Source organism: Arachis ipaensis, chromosome B05, assembly GCF_000816755.2.
Source record: "Arachis ipaensis cultivar K30076 chromosome B05, Araip1.1, whole genome shotgun sequence".
Taxonomy (NCBI): Eukaryota; Viridiplantae; Streptophyta; class Magnoliopsida; order Fabales; family Fabaceae; genus Arachis; species Arachis ipaensis.
The window spans coordinates 66814533-66822011 of NC_029789.2; the positions used below are offsets into that span (position 1 = coordinate 66814533).

Genomic DNA, 7479 nt, shown 5'->3' on the forward strand with positions numbered 1-7479 from the left:
GCTGTAACAACAAGCACAACTGCTCCAGGGAGTTGAAGATTGGAATCATGCATGCAAAGTGGCTGAGTAATGTTTTTCTGAACAAAATTGCTGAGAACCCGAAGATTAAGTTAACCACACTAATAAGGAAATCATACACAAAGTGGAATGTGGAGTTGACCAAATCTAAGGCTTCCAGGGTCAGACAGTTTGCTCTGGATGAGTTGCAGGAGACATACATAGAGCAGTATAGAAGGTTGTATGACTACTGCCATGAGTTGCTGAAGACTAACCCTGGGTCATCAGTGCATTTGAAAGTCCAGAGGCCTCCTGAGTTTGCTTCTGAAAGACCAGTGCCAGGAGTAGATTTAAGACCCAGATTCGAGAGGATCTATGTGATGTTAGATGCCTGTAGGAGGAGTTTCATGGCTTGCAGGCCGATGATTGGGTTGGACGGCTATTTTCTGAAAACACCATATGGAGGCTGGCTCCTAACTGCAATGGGTTGGGACCCAAACGATCAAATCCTGCCGATAGCATACGCAGTTGTTGAAGCTGAAACGAAGGACTCATGGACATGGTTTCGCCAGCATCTATGTGATGACTTGGGAGTTGATAAGATCAAGACCTGCACCTTCATGTTTGACCAACAGAAGGTACATGTCTTTTTCTCTACCCCTTAATGTACAAGTGTTGTAGTTAGCATTGAATAATGTATACTCATCATTTGTGTATTCATAACAGGGTTTAGTGCCAACTTTTGAGGAGCTTCTGCCTGGGGTTGACCATAGATTTTGTGTTAGACATCTATATGCAAATTTCAAGAAGAGATATCCAGGGATCCAGTTGAAGATAATGATGTGGAATGCTGCCAAGGCTACTTATCTTCAAGAATGGGAAAAGAGGATGAGTGAGATACAGAAGGTGGATCAAGGAGCATACAACTATCTAATGGAGATACCGACAAAGTACTGGTGTCGTCACAGGTTTGTGTGTAGACCTAGGTGTGACAGTTTAGTTAACAATATGTGTGAAGTGTTTAATTCTGTTCTGGTTGAGGCTAGGGAGAAGCCAATAGTGACTATGCTAGAGGATATCCGGGTTTATATAATGAAATGTTGTACTGACAATAGGGATAGGATAATGCCTTACAACAGAGATGTGTTACCACGGATTAGAATTAAAGTAGAAAAACAAGTTGAACTAAATGGGAATTGGGTGAGTGTATATGCTGGACGTGATAGATATGAGGTGGTTAGCATCCAGGGGAAGGAAAAGTTTGTGGTGGATCTTAGGAATCACGAGTGCTCGTGTAGGAAGTTCCAACTGTTTGGGATTCCTTGTGCACATGCGATGACTTGTATAAGAAAAATGTGCTTCAACGTCGATACCTATGTGGCTGACTACTATAAGAAGGCTGCATACATCTCCTGCTACCAACATGTGTGTTCCCTGTTAATGGACCCAACCTCTGGGACAGAACTCAATTTGAGGATGTGTTGCCTCCCACTTATAGAAAACCTATTAGGAGACCAAAGAAGAAGAGGACACGAGCTGCTGATGAGCAATCAAATAAGACTGGGCTGTCTCGTGAAGGACAGCAACAAAAGTGTTCCTATTGTTTATGCTCTGGTCATAACAAAGTTGTCCAAAGAAGCGCAAAGTCACCCCAACTCCTACTGTAAGACTATCTCATTCATAATTTGTTGTTGTGCTTACTTGTGTCTTCATCGTTTTGGTCATTCAATTATCTGCTGCTCTGTTTTGTGCGCAGGTTAACAATGCTGCTAATTCTACTTCAAAGGGGAGGTCACGGAGAGGGGTCAGAAAAAGTATCAGACTCTCTGCCAAGACAGCTTCTAGTAAGGCTACTGAGAGTGAAAATAGGAAGCAAAAGGGAAACAACAACAAACCATCCTCACACCCAAAGAGAAAGTCAGCTGCCAGCTCCCAGCAATCATAAGCTTCTTCGAAAAGGGCTAAAGTGGATCATTCACAAACTGCTTCTACACCAGCCCCAACAACTCCAAGGGTTCTGCCAAGCCCAGTGAAGAGGGTCACCCAGTCCCAGCTTAGGTTCATGGCCAGGACTCCACCAAGAGCATGGAAGAATGTGGAGTGATTTACTGTCACTTGTGAATTTCTATGACTTGTGATGCCTTTTGTATTTTGCATTTTGTATCATGTTACAAACTATGGTTGTTTGTTTCACTTTTTGTATCTGGAGGTGCTGCTACTTCAAAAATAATGTTTAGCATCTAGGTTGATTTATATTTCCAGTTGTTTGACATCTACATGACATCTATGTTGGTTAAGTTCTGAACTATTGCCTATATAGGCCTAATGTTAAGGTTAATCCTTTATGTTATTGCTGGGTTACTGTCTCATTTAATCATATCAGCAGATAGTTACTTCAATAATGTTGCATGACAATGTAAATTGAACACATAAAATTGGGTAACAATAAAGTTTTATTCAAAATCATGTAATCAACAACTTACATTTGATCCAACCCAATCCCTACAGCCACACCCCAAAATACATACAACATATTGCCAAGACATTACACTAGCAACTATGTTCTGCAGCCTTATTGCAGAAAAAACCTCCCATTTCTTGTCAATGACAATTTTTCACACAATAAAATCATAGCATATGTCCATCCAACCAGAGCAACTGCTACTGCCATTGTCAACATCCTCTCAACTGTTGTCACTTTATCCTTCAAGCCTGTGATTTTTCTTTTCAATCGAGCAACTTCTGGCTCCTTTTCTGACTCCGCCCACACAAAGTACCCACACTCTTCTCCAATCTAGGCCAAACCAAAACAAAATTCCAATCAGATAATCAAACAACATTCACCCCCATCAATTACATTTTCTACTTACCCCATAGTTAACACAGCCCCAGAACCTCCGTCCAGGATTCTCTGCCGTTGATGAAGTCGCAAGCACTGGCCTCTCCCCACAATAACAAGTTGTTCTCCATCGCCTCCCTTGGCTGCTGTTTCGACCCGAAGCACTGCTACTACGCGCCACCTGGGAGCCCTGCGAAGCCATGGAGTCACCCACGACTGCAACAGAGACGGCGATGGTGAGAAGAAGAAGCTCAAGAGGGGCATTCTCAAATTAGGGTTCACCCTTTTAAATTAGTATTTCCTTTTTTTAATTTCTCAGTAACAGTCACAAAGAAAAACGTTTGCCACAGTGGACAAAGTTAGCCACGTAGGCAGCTCCGTTAGTGTTCCATCAGTGGAGTTAACGGGAGGATCACATTGAATCAATTTTGGAACGTTGGGGACTTAAATAGGATGAATGAAATGTTAGGGACAATTATAGGACTTACCCCAAACGTTGGGGACAAAAATAATACTTTACTCATATGATTAATTGAAATATTAAGTTTACAGAAAAATAAATTGAAAGAAAGAGGAAGGTGGAAGGAACCTGGTGCACGAAATTGTGATCATCAACAATGGCGCCAAAGGACTTAGAGCTCTCAAACATGAATCACACTTTGTCACAATTCCGCACAACTAACCAGCAAGTGCACTGGGTCGTCCAAGCAATACCTTACGTGAGTAAGGGTCGATCCCACGGAGACTGTCGGCTTGAAGCAAGCTATGGTCACCTTGTAAATCTCAGTCAGGCGAATTCAGATGGTGATGGAGAATTGATAATTAAAAGATGAATAAAACATAAAATAAAGATAGAGATACTTATGTAATTCGTTGGTTGGAATTTCAAATAAGCGTATGAAGATGTTTTGTTCCTCCTGAACCTCTGCTTTCCTATTGCCTTCTTCCAATCATTCATACTCCTTTCCATGGCAAGCTTTATGTTGGGCATCACCGTTGTCAATGGCTACTTCCCGTTCTCTCAGTGAAAATATTCTATGCACGCTGTCACCGCACGGCTAATCATGTGTCGGTTCTCGATCATGTTGGAATAGGATCCATTGATCCTTTTGCGTCTGTCACACGCCCAACAATCGCGAGTTTGAAGCTCGTCACAGTCATCCCTTACCAGGTCCTACTCAGAATACCATAGACAAGGTTTAGATGTTCCGGATCTCAGGAATGGCCGCCAATAATTCTAGCCTATACCACGAAGGTTCTAATCTTAGATTAGAAACCCAAGAGATACACATTCAAGCTTGTTTGCATGTAGAATGGAAGTGGTTGTCAGTCACGCGTTCATAGGTGAGAATGGTGATGAGTGTCACATAATCATCACATTCATCATGTTCTTGGGGGCGAATGAATATCTTGGAGAAGAAATAGACTTGAGTTGAATAGAAAAATAATAGTACTTGTATTAATTCATGAAGAACAGCAGAGCTCCACACCTTAATCTATGGTGTGTAGAAACTCCACCGTTGAAAATACAAAAGTGATCATGGTGTAAGCATGGCCGAATGGCCAGCCTCCAAGGTCTAGGGACTAAACGTCCAAAGATGTGTGTAAATACAATAGTAAAAGGTCCTATTTATAGAGAACTAGTAGCCTAGGGTTACAGAAATGAGTAATTAATGCATAAATCTTATTCCGGGCCCACTTGGTGTGTGCTTGGGCTGAGCATTGAAGCTTCCATGTGTAGAGACTTTTCTTGGAGTTAAACGCCAGCTTTTGTGCCAGTTTGGGCGTTTAACTCCAGCTTTTGTGCCAGTTTTAGAGTTAAACGCCAAAATTCTTGAGCTGACTTGGAATGCCTGTTTGGGCCATCAAATCTCAGGCAAAGTATGAACTATTATATATTGCTGGAAAGCCCAAGATGTCTACTTTCCAACACAATTGAGAGCGCGCTAATTGGGCTTCTGTAGCTCCAGAAAATCCACTTTGAGTGCAGGAAGGTCAGGATCCAACAGCATCTGCAGTCCTTTTTCAGCCTCTGAATCAGATTTTTGCTCAGGTCCCTCAATTTCAGCCAGAAAATACCTGAAACCACAGAAAAACACACAAACTCATAGTAAAGTCCAGAAGAGTAATTTTTATTTAAAAACTAATAAAAACATAATAAAAACTAACTAAAATATATTAAAAACACACTAAAAACAATGCCAAAAAGCGTATAAATTATCCGCTCATCAGAACCCTACAGAAAATGTAACTCGATTGCAAACTCAGGAATTCCCTGGGATGTGAGAGTGCTAGAGTGTTTTTCTAAGTAAAAGTTCCAACCCTTATCCCCTATCACTTCTTAGTATTTATAGGCTAATCTTACATAACTGACAATTAATTTACAATTAATTATAATTAAACACGAAAATACAAATTTGAACTACAATCACTCTTGATAACCGTTCCTGCCGCGTGGTTGTGGATATTCCCCATGATTTTCTCGTGTGAAAGAAGCTACTAACTTTCCCGCTTCCATAACTATTCGACCAGCTCATCGAATGCCTCACTCGGGCTTCTCAAATAGAATCTTCTATTCGATCAGACTCACTCGATTAACAAAATAATCGAGATCCAAATCGAGAGACCCTACCTGACTTCATTCCGAATCAATTCATTCTGATCAAGAATATTTTTCGATCAACAGTGGTTAATAAGGAAAAATGCACACATGTACTCTGCTGAGTTTCATTCCATTTTATAGCCCTTCTAATTTAGATGAAAGTGAAGTGCCTATAAAATATTTGAAACTTGCAAATAGGTTAACAATTACAACAACCAAGTCTTATGCTACTAGGTTGGCTTGGCCTGTTAGTTCAAATGACATTACAGTTCCTGTGTTTGTGGTCAAACTATTAAATCTAAATCAAACTGGCAAACAGACCACATATAAAATTAGATGACAATACTTGTTTCACTGATTTGTACTTGTTCAATGATATGCATGCTTCCTCACTTTAAATTTAATATCTTATCAAAGTATTTGATTTTTTTAAAATTATAAATAAATTAAAGAAAAAGGAGATAAAAGTTAGTGTAAAAAATAACATGAACACATGAAATAGCCAGAGTATTCATTTTTGAAATGAGATGTATGATAAACTAGTTTTATTGAAAATGAGATGTATTTCTGATACTGAGTTTTGGGAAGTTAATTTGTCTCTCCTGATTTGAGGTTAACAAGTTACTTTGGAATGAGATAAAGTTCAAGGAGAGTTTGTGCATGTTCCTTATTTATTCTTATATTGTATTTCCACACTTTCATATTTTCATATATTTTAATGATCATATCTCAATTCTTAACTTCGGTTCCAAGATATCAACTGTGAAATGGTCTATCTCACTGCCCTTTTGACAACAGTGAAGTTTTTTTTTGGTGTACCCACTAATAGTGAATTACTAATCCGATATGACCAATAGCAGTGAATTACTAATAAGATTATATTATGATTTTTCCTTGCGGAGAATTTTTCTAGATTTCTACGAATCAAGTGATAAATGTAAACCATCTCAAGTTATTGTCTTCAAGTTCCATTTGATCACTTTTACATTCAATTTACATCCAGTAATATATGGTCTTCAGGTGAACTAAGTTGTTTGTAGGCCTATAGTTCTTATTTTAAATTCTTCAAAAAATGAGAATTTTTAGAATTTATCTATTTATATCTTATAAAAGTTAATACTAAAGTCATTCTACATTCAAGTGATGATACATAAATTACTTATAATTTTGTCAGGTAAACATATTATAATAGATGTCATTCTATTATGAAACCAAGCATATATATCTTCCTTTCAATCTTAACGTTACTTCTTGTAACGGTTTTTACAATAATTAATAAAATGACCTATACTACTAAAATCTCTTCTTAACAATATTAATGTCCTCTTAACTATTAAATTCATATTTTATAACAATTTTCGCAATAATTAACAAAATGAATCCAACAACTAAAATCTTTTTTTAGTAATGTTAATTGTTTTCTAAATTATTTAATTCATACTTTTTAAAACATATAGTTTACATAGATATAGACACTAGAAGCAATATTTGAAGTCATAATAATAATGACAAATATTAAAAAATACTGGAGCCTCTCAAGAAAGTAGCGGTAAAGAAGATGAATTACAAAATCAACAATTTAAAGCATTTCATCTTATAAGATACTTTAATTAAGAGAATGAAAAATTTTTTTATAAAATTACTAGCAAATATACTTAAAAAATAATTCACATTTAAAAAAATCATTAAAAGTAGTAATTGCTAACTTAAACAGCTAACTTTTGAACTAAATCAAGTAGTCAACCAATGTTATTTTATTTTATTTTATTTTAATATGTATATTTTAATTCTATCTAATGGAAATGCAATCTATTTATACTTATCAAAATAGTTGATAATATAGATATATGAAGTTTTAATTTTTGAAATAAAATTAATAAAGATACAACGATACTATGTACACACAAAAAACAGTTACTTGTATAAAATACATATTAAAATATAAAATACACATTGAGAATGAAACAACACAAATATTTATTCGCAAATATATAATGGCTAATTTTTTATGTATATATAGCATTTTTAGTAAAGATAATCT

General features: G+C 36.9%; 1 protein-coding gene across 2 annotated transcripts in view; it reads right to left on the reverse strand.

Moving 5' to 3' along the window:
- LOC107643682 (mitotic checkpoint protein BUB3.3) overlaps positions 573-7479 on the reverse strand; it is an 11290-nt gene continuing 4383 nt past the window's right edge. For both annotated transcript variants that reach the window (XM_016347401.2, XM_016347402.2), the window contains exon 9: positions 573-583. The gene's annotated coding sequence lies outside the window, so the exon portion shown is untranslated. The remainder of the gene's footprint in view (positions 584-7479) is intronic.